The following is a 14,878-nucleotide window of genomic DNA, read 5'->3' as shown; positions in this document are numbered from 1 at the left end:
GCGGTAGCTTGGCTCTGACGTCATGCCACGTGACTCCACGCCTCGCCACAGCTGCGCACGTTGAGATAACGGTGCTCGCTCGCCGTGAAACTATCGACAACTATCGAATCACGTGACCCATTGCGCCTCTCCACAGCTGCGTATGCGGAGCCGACGGCACTATCGCAACTGCCGGAAATCACGTTATGTGCCTTTCGCTATATACAAGCTTGTGGCGTGTGCTTACCTTCATGTGCTTACCTAAACAGAGCTTTCGCTCGTCTTACTAGGTTCAGCTGGGTTATACCCTGACTAATTTTCGTGAAAGTATAGCGTTACCGCCGCAACATTGCGGCACTCAATCGGTAGAGGCTAACTCCAATTTTTCCTCATGTCGCTTAAGTGGCACACGGCTTTGAAATACAAAAAAAATGCTCTAAAAGAATATTTTTTAAAGAATTGTTATACGCCTCGCATTTTATGTTCTCCAGAAGTTTCACTGCTCAAATCGGCCGGGAAGTACTAAAAAGAAATTGTCTCGTTTTCAGAAATTGTCCAGGCGCAATGGTGGAGTGGTTAAGCGATGCGCCACTGCCCTGCGATGGCAGGTACTCCCAGCGGTGGACCTTGTTCAGGTGGTCACGTGACCCGGAGGAGCCTTGGCGACGTCCCGCTTGACAGTGGACGCTGTATTTATTTGCGCTGAGCAGTGCAATTCTTGTGTGCACAATTGGGAAGGCAGAAAATCTGGATGTTTTAAAGCGTTACCTCCTATTCTTGGTAACCCGGTGGGTGAACATTGTCCTGAAAGCGCGAAAGCCTGAGGCTGAACATGGGCATTTTCCCGGAAGAATCCAAAATTTTCCGGCCGAAAAGCATCCAGCAGAAAAACAAAAACAAAAACAAAAAGTCCAATGATACAGCCCGGGCCGCGATTAGATGCATGGCTCCCGCAAAAAGAGCGCCTTTGGTTCTCAGCGCCTAAAAATACTCGCTCATATCAGTTTTTAGCCCGCTAGCACTTATAGCGGCAATTCCCCGCATTTGGGTTTTATTTGTTTGTCTGTTTCTTTGTCTCTCTGTTAGAGTAAAAACATTAGTCAAAGTAGTCATTGAGGGCAAATATAACTGCTTTCGCAGAATTGCCGCATCAGATGTCTAACCGACGCCGTAATTTTTTCAATCCTTGTTACGGGTACCTAGCCTCTGAGAGGACGCCGTATTGGAAGACTGAGGCCTTTTTTAAGGCGCGACATCGCTGCCTTACGAACTGAGAATGCATGTTGTACTTATGCCGAGGGTGTCAGTGTGGCAGTCGCGTTTCAGCAAAGGTCACTGTTTAATGAACAGAAATGACCAGCTTTGTCATATATCATCATCATCATCATGATCATCATCATAATCAGCCTGACTACGCCCACTGCAGTGCAAATGCCTCTCCCATGTCTCTCCAAGTTAATCCTGTCCTTTGCCAGTTGCGGCCACCGTAGCCCCGCAAACTTCTTAATCTCATCCGCCCGCCTAACTTTCTGTCGTCCCCTGCTACGTTTGCTTTCTCTTGGAATCCACTCCGTTACCCTTAAGGACCAGCGGTTATCTTGCCTTCGCATTACATGCCCTGCCCAAGCCCATTTCTTCCTCTTGATTTCGGCTAGGTTGTCATTAACCCGCGTTGGTTCCCTCACCCACTCCGCCCGCTTCCGATCTCTTGACGTTGCACCTATCATTTTTCTTTCCATAGCTCGCTGCATTGTTCTTAACTTAAGCTGAACCGTCTTTGTTGGCCTCCACGTTTCTGCCGCAGAGGTGAGCACCGGTAAGATACAGCTGTTGCATACTTTTATTTTGAGGGATATTGGTAAACCGTAATTCATGATCTGAGAGAACCTGCTATATGCGCTCCACCCCATATACCCGACTTTTATTTTTCTCGTAGATAGCACTGCCGTCGCTGGCGATACTGTCATTGCAGAGTGAAATATTTGGCTGTGGGTCAATTATTACACCTGGCTGAAGACAAAAGCGCGTGCAATAGTAGAGGTATACCCTAGTTACTTGTTACTGAACCGCGCACATATATAAAACAGTGCTCATTACACAGATAGAAAGTGATTCGACTACAAAGCAAATAAGGTGCGCTTTGCAGTGGATTAAAGTGCGTACGCATGCAAAGAGTAACGGCACTATCTTTTCTATTGTCTTTTGAGCATTATGCGAATACAGCTGACTTGAGCCAAGCATTCGGAGGTCATGCTTATGCTTAGTCTCGCATAAGAAAGTGTTCCATCATGGCTCTGATGACAGGTGACTGACGACGGTGTATGTTATCAGTTGCTCAATCAAGTAGTTGAAAGGGAACCGTCGATCGGCCATTTCCAATGTCGGAGACGAACAAGCTACAAGTCCATAGGCTGTGCGCTCGAAGAAGCTAATGTTGTCTAAATAGACAACATTAGACAACATAGGCGGCGCGTCGCACTAAGAAAACGGTGACAACTGAGATGATGAACAGTGTAGAGAACTGAACGCATCAGTTATAGTTCAGCGCGATGTTTAAAAACGACCCTGACGACACAGGAGCCGTTTTTCCGTTGCTTTTTCCTTGTATATTCTGGCGCTGGAAGATCATGGTGATGATGATTATCTTCATGATTAATTTTTATGGCGCTAGGGCATCTGCAGCCAGATAGCGTCATGACACGAGGCGTCTTCCTCTACGCAAGCTGGGGTCAAAGACCCGTTTCGCAAGCATTTCGTCCAAAATAAGCCAAGCACCAGCCAAGGGAAAGCTTGTACCCACTGAATCAGCGGTGGGTACCCTGCGGCACTGCGGGTATCGAACCCCGCACCTTCTGCAAGCCAGACGGATGCTTAAACATTAGGCCAGCACTGCAGTTATACTCAATGGTGACGAGGAGGACGTCGATGTCCGTCCTTAATGACATGGTTGGTTCTACTGTTGACTACCAGGTGAAGAGAGGAGGGAAAGGCAGAAATGCTTTAATGAAATGACTAAGAGGTCAAAGCCTGAGCGCTTACTGCTCGACTGCACCTCTGCAACAGGCTGATGCTTGAATATGTGCAGAAAACAGTGCGAGTTATAAGTCAGCGTGCTGTCTTAAATTTTCCGCTTTCAGGCTCGAGGGTTGGCTGCTTTGCCGCACGTTGGCCAATGTGCCCGTGCGCCGCCTTTTACAGACTTACAGTCCATCTGCGGCTCTTTAGAGTCGGCGCCGCGTGCTTCGCTTGTCTGAGCCAGCAGCAGTTGTAGAACACTGAATCCTTAAGTGCGCGAAACAATGCTGAACAAAATGAGATCATCGAACGAGTTTCACGGAGCGTATAGAGCCTTTGAGAAACAAAGGCGCGAATGGCGACGCCAGATGGCCCAGTTTTAGAAAAGCGGGCCTCGTGTTCGCAAACTTCGCATGTTTTCATTCGCCAGGTCATAAACCTATTAACAAGAGCCGACTACGGCGAAAAATATGAGCTTCAGACTGTTATCACTGACTTATCACGCTTACAGGCGTGTCCACGGCTCTGCACTCCGAACACAAATACGCCTAAAAGGAAGTAAAAAGAGAGTGAGCTGTCTTCTAGCACACTACCTTTTAGATAAAGGAGTGGCCTAGAGGGCAGATCACTCCCTTTATACTCCTTTCGTCTTTAGGGTGTATGGCCACGCCGTGGACGCTACACTGTGCACGAGCTGTTAGCTGGAACTGGCAAACTTTCTATAAATGCTTTGTATTTTCAGTTGGAACGCGCAGAGCTCTGTGAAACGGTCAGCTGGCAGTTTTAACGCCCGCGTTGCAGACAGATCTTGTTCCACACCCATGTCGGATCCGCATGACGGACAAAATAGCTGCTCTGGGCTGTGGACCGCACATCGCCTGACTCTCCGCATCCCCCCCTTTTCCGCGTATGTTAGGAAGCTAAGCGAACACATGAAAGCGATCCTGGCGTTATACTGCAAACATGATTGCTTTAAATTACATCTTTCCGTCTGTCTTAAGCCCGTTATACCTAGTGGCACGGGCCGGGGCATATTATTTTTAAGTCCTTTTCACAAGCCCCAACATATTTTTTGTTTTCATCCCCGAATCGCGGTGCCCGCGGCTTGTCCGTAGTGGGGCTGTCGATGACGTGAGTGGGTTTCACACATGGCACGTGACGCGCGGGTCTGAACAGTTGATAGGGCGAGGGCTACCAGCGTTGCAATGACGGTTCTGGACACCACGCTAACCTATCTGGTTGCTGATGAATGCTAACCTGTTGGTGGACGCTAAGGAGTAAACACTCGCCAAGGAATACAGTTGCCGAGGGGTCAGATAAAGAAGCATAGAGGGGTAGCAGGACGGAGTTTGCGAACCTGTCCCAGAAAACAAAGGATCTTAAGAAGTGAATAAACTTAAATCAATAAACGGAATATGAGCGACGTAAAGGCCTAAGAGATTGGTAGGATAGGAAAGGCACTAAGGTACGGATAAAGCCTGAAGGCGGTAAAGAGGAAAAAGGTGTAAACGAAAACCAAAAGTGTGCTCTAAAAGATATTTCTTGCCTGTGATTGCAAGTAATCGAACTAACTGTAGCGCTTCATGGCACATAAGCAACTAAGGCTATCATGCGCCAAGCGCATGATTGAAGTGTCTTCTTGCAGTGCTTTATACACGTGAATTTTTCAACGTTACATTTTATTTAGGACGTTTGCTTCCATTATAACTTGAGAACGTGTGACTGATCAAGAAGTGGATTTCCTCCTGAGTTCAGCATGTGTGCGAAGGGATGTGTTGATTGTGAACTAGAGTGAAGCATATATTTTTCTGTCGGTTCAGATTTTGTGTATGATTATAGCATGTGTTTTCCTGAGAGTTCACGTCGATATGTTACTCATAAAGGTTTTTTTTATTCATTAAGAGATTATTTGTGAGTACTCAGGTTTGTCTATACAGTGCTTAGGCGGCAGAAATTATTTGGCTAAAAATTTCCTGCTGCTGGCATGACTTTCGTTCTACCAAGACAGCCTTTACAAACTGCAATTTATTTTTTGTTTTATTATCTCAAGACATCTGCCATTTATATTTCAATATCCTGCGTATTAATTGCATGGAGCCTCTATGTGGCAGGTTGTTGTTGTTAGTGGCTATTTATTAATAAAAATAAAAATTGGAGCAACAGATGTTGCTAGCCGCGGCATCTGCCATCGAAACCTGGAGGACCTGAGCAGCGGCTGGCGAGAATAAAATGACAGGGAGAGAAAGAAAGCGGGGTGCGATAGAAAAAGGGATAGGGGTAGAGCTGCAATATACACTGTGTACAAATACAGGATATTGAAATAGAAGTATATGTGGGGTGCCGCGCCGCCCGTGGTTGTCAAGAGATGTCGCTCGTTGACTTTCTTGATTTCCCCACTTCGAGCTTGTGCACCACCTAAGTCGGTTCTCTCGTTGCCACCTGTCCCGACGCGGCTCGGGACCCAGCAGAATTTATCACACGTCCTTGTGTCGTGAATTTTTCTATGTCATGTGTGGTGCTTCCGACTGAGGGTTCAACTGCATATCCTGATTGTAGAGCCGTGAGAAGGCTCCGGATATTGGTATAGATATGTTGTTTTCAATGTGCCTATCCACTATTCTGTCCATAGTCACACACACTGCATAAATTCGGCTGTAAAATGGTTGCACACTTCGGTAGCCCTACTATTTTTACCCGCAGTTTTCTTGCAATACAGCCTTTGCAACGAAATTTGCTATTCTTGAACAGTCTATAAAATTTTGTGCAATTCATGTATTTTTCTTATAGTGTCAGGTATTATTGTAGCACGTGGTTTATTGTTTATGGTAGTGTGTTTGTGTTGTCAGATACAAAGGGAAGGCTCTTCCATGGTGAGGGTGAATATTGTTGTGGATGTTCATCCGGAAGCGCGTATAGTAATCCTAATTCTTGGCGTTTATCATCAAGAAAAGGCCTCATCGATTGGGGCATGTTGTTGAACAGTATTTTAGAGGCGCACTTGGTGGCCATGATGTAGTGGATTTGTTTTCGTTAGGACCTAATTTTCAGGACGTAAGCACGCGTAAGCATTGTTTTTATGTCTGCAAGAGGCAGTTCGTCCGTTTTTACATAAAGCGTATTTATGGGAGATACTCTGTATGCCCCTGCTGGGAGACGGAAATCAATGTTTTGCACTGGGTCTAGTCGCTTTAAGTATGTCGGTCTCGCTGATATATGCAACCATAATCTAAGCAAGAACGTACGACGGTGTGATAAATGTGTAGTAGACATCGCCTATCGGTCGGACCCCGAGTGTTTACGCGAGCGAACTTCGAGTGTGTTCAAAGATCGGGAGGCATGCTTTTTGAGGGTGCTTATGTGCGAGAGGAATGCGAGCTTTTTGTCGAATGCAGTGCCTAGAAATTTGTCTTCGTGTTGTGAAATTTGTGTTCGCGCCTTTAAACTGGCCAAGATGTGGCCTAAAAACCACCAAATACGGCTCTGGTAGCAGCTCTACAAGATCTTCTAAATCATGAACGGTTACTCTGAGGTGGGGCTCTAGATATACGCACCATACTGTAATTGTCTTGAATGTAATAAGGGCGGCTGCCATAGCTTGTAATTTAGTTTTAAGTTTTTGCTCCCAATCAAGAGAATACATCCACTCAGGGCAGGCAGCGATCGCAGATCCGGGTCAAGAGTGTGAAACAACTAGCAGAATAAGAATGGGGTGGAGTATAGTTGGAAGGCACTCTCAGGTGTTGAACAGCAGTTTACCAGCATCCTTCAAAAGGAAAGTATACGACATACCGCAGCGGTGGCATAGCGGTTTAAGCCCGCATCTCACATGCGGATGATGTGAGGTTCGATCCCCAGGGCCGACGGGTTCACACCGTTGACACAATGGTAGTAGCTTTCCCTGGCCTGATGCTCGGCTTTATGGGACGAAATGCTTGGGTGAATGGATCTTTGACCTCACCTCGTGTAATGAAAACCATATTCTGACATGGCGCTCTTAGGCCGAGCCTGCCCTTCCGCCATAAAAAATTATTACCATCATATAGCACCTGTTTACCGGTGCTCACCTATGGGGAAGAGACGTGGAGGCTAACGAAAAGGGCTGAACTTAAATTGAGGGCAGCACAGCGACCTACGGAAGGGATATTTATAGGTTTAACGGTAGGAAACTGAAAGACGTACAGAGTGGGTCAGGGAAGAACTGGGCATGGGAAGGGCCTGTAGTGCCGAGGCAAGATAACCAGTCGTCTTTAAACGTAACTGAGTGGATTCCAAGGGACGGCAAGCCTAGCAAGGTCGGTAGGAATCCAGGTGTGCGGGTGAGATTAGGAAGTCTGCTGGGATAAGGGGGCCACAATTGGCACTGCACAGGGATAAGTAAAGATTATGGGAGAGGCCTTTGCCCGACAGTGGACGTAGGCTGATGATGACCATGATGATGATAGAATGAAGAATGAGAGATAACGCACTTTAATCAGCAACTGGTTAGTCGCTGAGGAGTGAACGGCTTTTTTCACCAGGGCTAGTTGGTTTTCTAACTTGTAGGAGGTCAACGAGGTACTCCATGTCCCTTGTTTGAGATATCCGTAAGCAAAGGCGATTTTAAAGACTGTAAAGACCATACTTAGAAAGTCGTAGTTTGCCTCAAAGCTTAATCTTATCACTGTCCAAAAATGCGAATTATTAGTCGCCAATCGCACTTGAATTAGTTTGATGGGCTAAGGCGAGGTGGTCATAGAGAAAAAAAGAGATGAACTCCTTTATTCTCGCCTGTGAACCTCTCCGTTTGTCTGTGCCCTATGTTTCTTTGAGTTAGGGGGCGCTGTGTGCTCGATTTTTAGGTCCTACACTGGTGTGAAGGCAAAACTGTCCTGCTCTCTCGTCCTTCTGCCCTTCGTGCCCTCTATCTCCGTTACTCTCCGCCTATCCCCGTCCCTCCGTTAGTGGAGCGCCCCCATAGGGAATATGCGTCTCATAGCATACAGATTCAACGGAAGCATAGAGTGCAAGCTTTTACTCAATACTGATATAAGCATTCTCGCTTTATGAAGACTCTCGGTCACTTAGACAGCTAGTCGGCATACGATAAAGCAAAGCTGGTTCATGACAAACTGCTGATAAACGATGATCTTTATGCGCGGGACGATGAAAAGAACTGTAGGGTGCTGTTGCGTAGCACGAATCAGCCGGAAGAGCCATGAAGCCTTGATAACGGGTTGACTGAGCAGAAAGATTTTCGCCTTATTTGTTTGAATGCACGGAGTGTGTGGAACAAGCAGGAACTTCTTGAGCATGCTTTACTTTCTTACGATCCTCATGTAGTGGTTATCTCTGAAACTTTGCTGCAGCCTCATGTGCTTGACAGTTGCATTTTCCCACCTTCTTACACTGCTTACCGTAGGGATCGCTTATCGAGGGGAGGCGGAGTTGCGATTCTGGTTAAATATGGATTATTATCTCGTGCTCTGCCTCCCATCGACAGTGACCATGAAAGTGTGCTATGCCACATTGACTTTTGTGGTAATCCTATTGTTATCGTTGGTGTCTACCGGGCGCCCGGAGTTCACCATGACTTGATGTTAAAACTTTACGATCAGCTAGGTAAATACCGAAGAGATAACATGATAATAGCAGGTGATTTTAATCTTCGAAATGTTGACTGGGAATCGCTGACTGCTGGCACACATGAAGTACCAAGTGCAGACACTCTCCTGGACATGCTCTTAGCTTATAATCTTAAGCAGGTGGTTCTACCCCCCACTCGTGTAACTGAATCATCAACTTCAGTGTTAGACCTAATCTTTTGTCCAAATAGCATAAAAAACTGTACTACCGAAGTGCATGATGGAATCTCGGACCATAAATTAGTATTTTTTTGTTGCTCACTACCCCGTCAATCAGTGAAGATTGCTTCCAGGCTCGTAACGGTAAAAAAATTTGATTTAGTGGATCGTTCGAGCATTGTTTCCTATTTAGAAGATTCATTACAATCATTCGATAGTGGTGATGTTAATGCACATTGGGTAAGGTTTAGGGCTCTCTGCCACTTTTGCCTGCACAACTTTGTTCCAGATAGAAAAAAAGAAGGTAGATAGGAGAAGCCCTTGGATAACCAGAGATATAATTCACGTTAAACGTAAGCTGAAACGATGTCATTAGCAGTCTAAAAGCTACCCTTGCGTAACAGTTACAAGAATCAAGACAGCGCTACTTTGGTGAGACGCTAGGTCGTTTCGTGACAGAAAATCCCAGCAAATTTTGGCAGTTTCTCACAAACAAAGGAAGTAGAAAACTTGACAAGATTATCGTCGATGATTCTGCCATTTCAGATAAAAAGGAGATAGCTGATGCTTTTAATATTTATTTCCAAAGCATTTTCGCTAAATCTAACACTCCGTTAAACGATCGTTGTCTGAACAGTCTCGAAAGAAGTGTCACTATTAGCAGAGAAGCAATAGTAGAACTACTCCTGCGGCTAGACCCCAGAAATCCCCCGGCCCCGATGATATTCCCGCTACCTTTTTTAAAATGTACGCTGAAATAGTAGACAAGTTTTTGATAATAATATTTAATAAGTCTCTTGAGTCGGGGACAGTACCAGATGAATGGAGAATTGATTGTAAAACATTTTATTCGCCGGGAAGAGCTTGGCAAGAGGTCGCGTTAAGTGGTCGAGAGTACATAGCCCTCGACGACTTTGTCAGCCCACTCCACCGCCAAAACTTGCGTTCTGGGGTCAGAGCTAGCCAGCACGGTCTCCCACCGCTCGAGAGAAGGAGCTGTAACTAGATCACCCGGAGGTGGCTCTATTTTGCAGTCCCACAGGATGTGATCGTAGGTAGCACGGTGGCCACAGTGTTTGCAGTTTGGGTTGTAAAGATCTGGATAAATGTGCGCGAGGAGTGATGGGGTGCGTATCGATCTCGTCTGTAGACGACGCCACGTAACCTCTTGTTCTTTAGTAAGTCTTTTGTCTGGTGGGGGGAAAATTCTCCTCTCTAGTTTAAAATGATTGGTGAGATCATGATATGTGATCATGGAGTCCTTCGTGAAATTCAGGGAGCCAGACTCATCCACTGCCCGGTCGACGAAACCTCGGGCTTTATTGTGGGCTGCCTCGTTCCCCGGATTCCCCGAATGGGCTGGGACCCATATCAATTAGGAATAATTTGGTGAGAATTTGGTTGCGTTAAGGATTCTAAGGGAGGTGTTTGTAATTCGCCCTTTAGCGAAATTATTGATACCCATTTTGGAATCGCTGAAGATGATGCTCCCTTGGGTATGCGCTAGGGCGAGGGCTATAGCCGCCTCTTCTGCCGTTTCAGAGGATTTCGTTTTGATTGTCGCCGAGACGATGTGGTCACCATTCTCGTTCACAACCACAATTGCAAAGGCATTGGTATTTTTGTATTCTGCCGCATCTACATAAAGTGTTCCAGCGCACTGTCTGTATTTGTTATGTAAGGCTTTGGCTCTTGCTTGTCTTCTACCCTCATGGTGTAAGGGGTGCATATTTTTGGGGAGTGGTTTGATTAGTAGGGCCGTCCTATAGTCGCGGGGTAAATCTACTTTAGCATCGTTATTCGTAGGTTGAAAGTTAATTCCGAATGGAGAATTTCTCGCGTGGTTCCGGTTTTTAAAAGCGGCCGCCGACTGCAAGTTGGTAATTACCGCCCTTTTTCACTGATCTCCACTTCCTGCAAAGTGCTAGAACACGTACTCACCAAATACCTGAAAAATTATTTAGACCACACGGGAATAATGACCAAAGCGCAGCATGGCTTCCGACGAGGATTCTCAACTACAACACAGCTAGTGGTCACCGTAGATGAACTTGCTAAAGTGCTTGATTGTGGCGGCCAGGTCGACATGATTTTTTCAGATTATTCCGAAGCTTTTGATAGAGTACCTCATCATAAACTAGTAATAAAAATGAAATTAATAGGCATTCCGGATCAAATAATAAATTGGGTCACATCATAATTATCAGAACGTAAGCAGTTTGTCGACATCGATGGAACCACCTCTCGATTCTTAGATGTTTACTCAGGTGTGCCTCAGGGATCGGTTCTGGGTCCAGTACTATTCAATATCTATATAAATGACCTCACAGAAGCTCTCGAACCCTCTGTGTCCGTAAAGCTGTTTGCGGACGATTTTATTATATTTAAGTCTATCAAATCTGTGTCTGACCTGCTTACTTTGAACGGAAATCTACAATTATTAGCAAAATAGTGTAACGAATTTGAAATGGTTATTAACTTTTACAAAGCAGTTTGTCTATGCATCAGTAAAAAGACCACGGAACTTAATTTTTTATACAACATTAATAAGATGCAATCAGAGGTGTAAAAGAATGCAAGTATTTAGTTGTCACAATAACGTCACGGCTCAAATGGCAAAAACACATCGAAAATATATGTTCCTCCGCCCGCAAAAAGTTAGGATTTCTGAAGTTTCGGATGAGCGGTTGCCCTAGTGGCCTAGGACTGAAAGCATATAAATCCATTGTAAGGCCAAGTCTCGAACATGCCTGCATTGTATGGGACCCCTACACGATAGATGACATCCAAAAACTAGAAACAAAGCAACTTCTTGCGGCATGATTCATTTACAACCGTCAAAGCGCCTAGACTCTCTTTCCGCCTTGTTGAAACTCGCAGACTTAGAACCACTTGCAGACAGAAGGAAGAAAGCCCGTCTGAACTTCCTTCATGCATTATACTTTTCTCGACTTGGTATCCGATATGATTCTACACGAGCCTCGCGCCATAAGCATGCCCTTAGCCTGAAACCTATTTTTGCACGCACAAATACATACAAGTTTTCTTTTTTTGCGAGAACAGTTTCTCAATGGAATGCTCTACCGGATAACTCTCCGTTGCTTTGTAATCATTATTGATATTTCACTGTTGGTTTATAGCTGTACTTTAACCGCGTTTTCAATTGTACTTTTGCGTTGCTTGTTTTGTGGTATTTATATTGTTCGGTACTATCGCACTTGCTTTGTTTTTTCCCCCTGTATGTATTTCCCTCCCCTGCTTGGACATACAGCATGTCCACAGTATTCAATAAATAAATAAATAAATACGTCTCGTAAGGCTCGGGACGGAACAGCATGATGGAAGGCGTAGGGCATGTCTTACCCGGCCTTGTCCTTAAACCTTGCTGTTACCCGATCAGTGGGCGGGTTCTGAGTGACGTCACTTCGATCCGGTCGGTGACAAAGTGGGCTCAAAAATCCTTGTTGCCAGAAGTTCCTGTTGTCGCACATCGATCACACGCCCGTGGCAACGGACTTTTGGTCGGCCTGTTTACGCTTTCTTTGCCCTAAAATTCTTCCCGGCCATTGGCTTCGGTGCATTACACGTTCCCCTCAGGTCCATTCTTTTCCCCTCTTTGTTACTTTACCCCAGAGTTTGTTCTTTGGTACACACTGGCCTTTTTCTGTCTCTCTAGTGTACCGCATATCATTTTCGCTTCCAGAGAGCTCCGTGCACTCCGCGATTTATTTCGAAGCTTTTTCGTTACTCTACCCATTCCGTCCCCATAGCTGTCCCCACGGAATGTCCCATTTCTGTGTGATACTGCCTATCTCACTTTGGCGCTTATTACATGGGCTGCTGCATATGCTTTGTAGAACTCTTCTGCTGCTTTCACTATATTACCGGCGTCCTCCCTCATAGCCTGAGTCGCTTTGGAACGTTTTACCCCGATAACCCATAAACCATCACTATCTTATTTCTCATTGCTAATGACGTTGCTCTCTTTGTATCTTTTAACAAATTGCGTTTTCTCTCGCCGTCGACAGTAGCTACAAGCATGTAATAAACTATAGGAAAGGCGCAGCACATTACAGGACGTCTCATGGATGATGGCAGCTGCATCCGCGCACTGGTGAAGCTCACATACTCCAAACAGAAAGGAGTAAAAAAGAGAGCAAGCTGTCCTCTCTCTTTTGTACCATGGAGTGCGCTAGAGGAGTTCTTACCCCCTTTTTGCTTCCATATAGGCGTATTCGTGCTTAGGGTGCACAGTTGCCAGCGTATCCACCGCCTTCGCCTGCGCCTATAATTCGAGTCCAGCCGCGCGCTTATTTTGGCGGCTTTCCCGGGTTGAGGAGCCAGCCGCCTTCATCAGCCGCTGCTCTTCCATCTGGACACGGTGTCCTTGGCTGCTTTTGATGCTTTACGGCCGCGGTGTTCGATGGCTTTTCTTTTTCTTGGTGTCCGCCGCGCTCCACGTCTCCCGCTGATTTCTCTGCCTAACGTGCCATAGCACTACCGGGCTGTTTTGGGCCTTAGGGGCGCGAAAATCGCCTGGTGACATGCCTGCGCCAACTAGATCGCTCTCCACCGCTAAGGCAGCACGCCCGAAATCACTGCCGCAACCAACGCTCGCTGTCTGCGACGAGTCCGTGGAGTTTGCTGCTGAAATGACCCTCATGGGTCGCTGCATAGAACGTACTAGATTCGCTTTTGTCAGTATATCCGACATGCCTGTAGTGCCCGACCGATGATTTCCGCGAGTTTTCTCTTCATATCACATGTCAGTCAAATGTTCTACCCCTGCATTAAGATTAAGAATACATTTGTGGATAGGTTGCTGTCCTGAACGCTGCTGTCTGGTTCTGGGAACACTGCGTACTCTCACAGTAGTTAGTGGAGAGGCGCAATTTCATTTGTTTGCAACTTACAATACAGTGAAATTAGCAATGGGTGGTATTCTTCCCATTGTTATGCCGTTCTTTGCGGGAGCGCATACGACGCAACTAGCCGCTTCGAGCTCGTAATCAAAACAAGCTCACGTCTTCGAAAGTACAACATGATGTGGAAGCGAAACGATGCGGCAACGGCGCAGCACATTCGCACTAGTCTCGCTTAAAAGCTTCGGATGATACTAGGAAGTGCCAGTGAATCACTATAGGGAAGTGCTGTAAGGATCAGTAAGAGCGTCTTTGGAGGGTATTCCGCGCACTTCGTATATAAGTCCAAATTCTGTTAGTCAACATCGTGTCATTTCTAATGACAGATTTGAATAACATCTAGTTTTTTTGTGATTTTGTTCAACCAACACTCGTTCTGTTGTCGGACATAAAATCTCAAAGTACCCCAGTTCGGTAAAGAGGCAGTGAAAGCTCAGCTAGCTCAACAAAACTTTTACCAACTTAAAAGTCTTCAGTTTGGCGCTAGTCCTTGTGCCTAAGTATAGCGCGCCAAACAAGATAACACGCAAACTTGCCGCCATTACAGCATTGCTTAAAAGTCTGAATTTTTCTTCCTTCTGAAAACTTTTACCAGCTTCATTATTATCTGCATTTCGATGTACAGCCGCAGCCGCAGCGGTACTATCGGGGCCGCTCCATATCTACTCTAACTGCTAAAACTTTCTTTTGAGTGTCACAGCTGCCATCTGAACGAAGGGCAGATTTAGGAGTACGCCAGCGAGGAGTCACGCGCTTGGTTTAATTTTGATTACGTGTATTCTGACGCCAGACTTGAACGGGTATTGTTTGACCATATATCCGGAAATGTGCCGTATAGCCTCGAGTGACAGGAGCTAAAGTGGAACCAAACGAGGTTGACAAGGGCTGCATCCACAGTTATGACAGGATGTCTGCGAAATGGAGTTCAGGTCGCGGCTAGTTTCCGCACGGTACCCACGTTCACCTACTTGGAATGAGATGAGAAAATGCGTTACCAGAAGGCAGCTTTCGAATACAAACTATTTAAACTGTGCTCATGTGAAGAAATTTAAAGATATCCTGTTTTTCAAGAAAACTAAGGGCATTTTATAAATGGCCATTCGTTCTTGGGTGAAACAAGATTTTACCCGATTCTTGCACCTCGAATATATTTGTTAGAAATCCGGTTAAGCCTGATTTCTC

Source organism: Amblyomma mixtum, chromosome 6 (assembly GCF_055824585.1).
Source record: "Amblyomma mixtum isolate Tamu chromosome 6, ASM5582458v1, whole genome shotgun sequence".
Taxonomy (NCBI): Eukaryota; Metazoa; Arthropoda; class Arachnida; order Ixodida; family Ixodidae; genus Amblyomma; species Amblyomma mixtum.
This window is presented reverse-complemented; position numbering follows the sequence as displayed.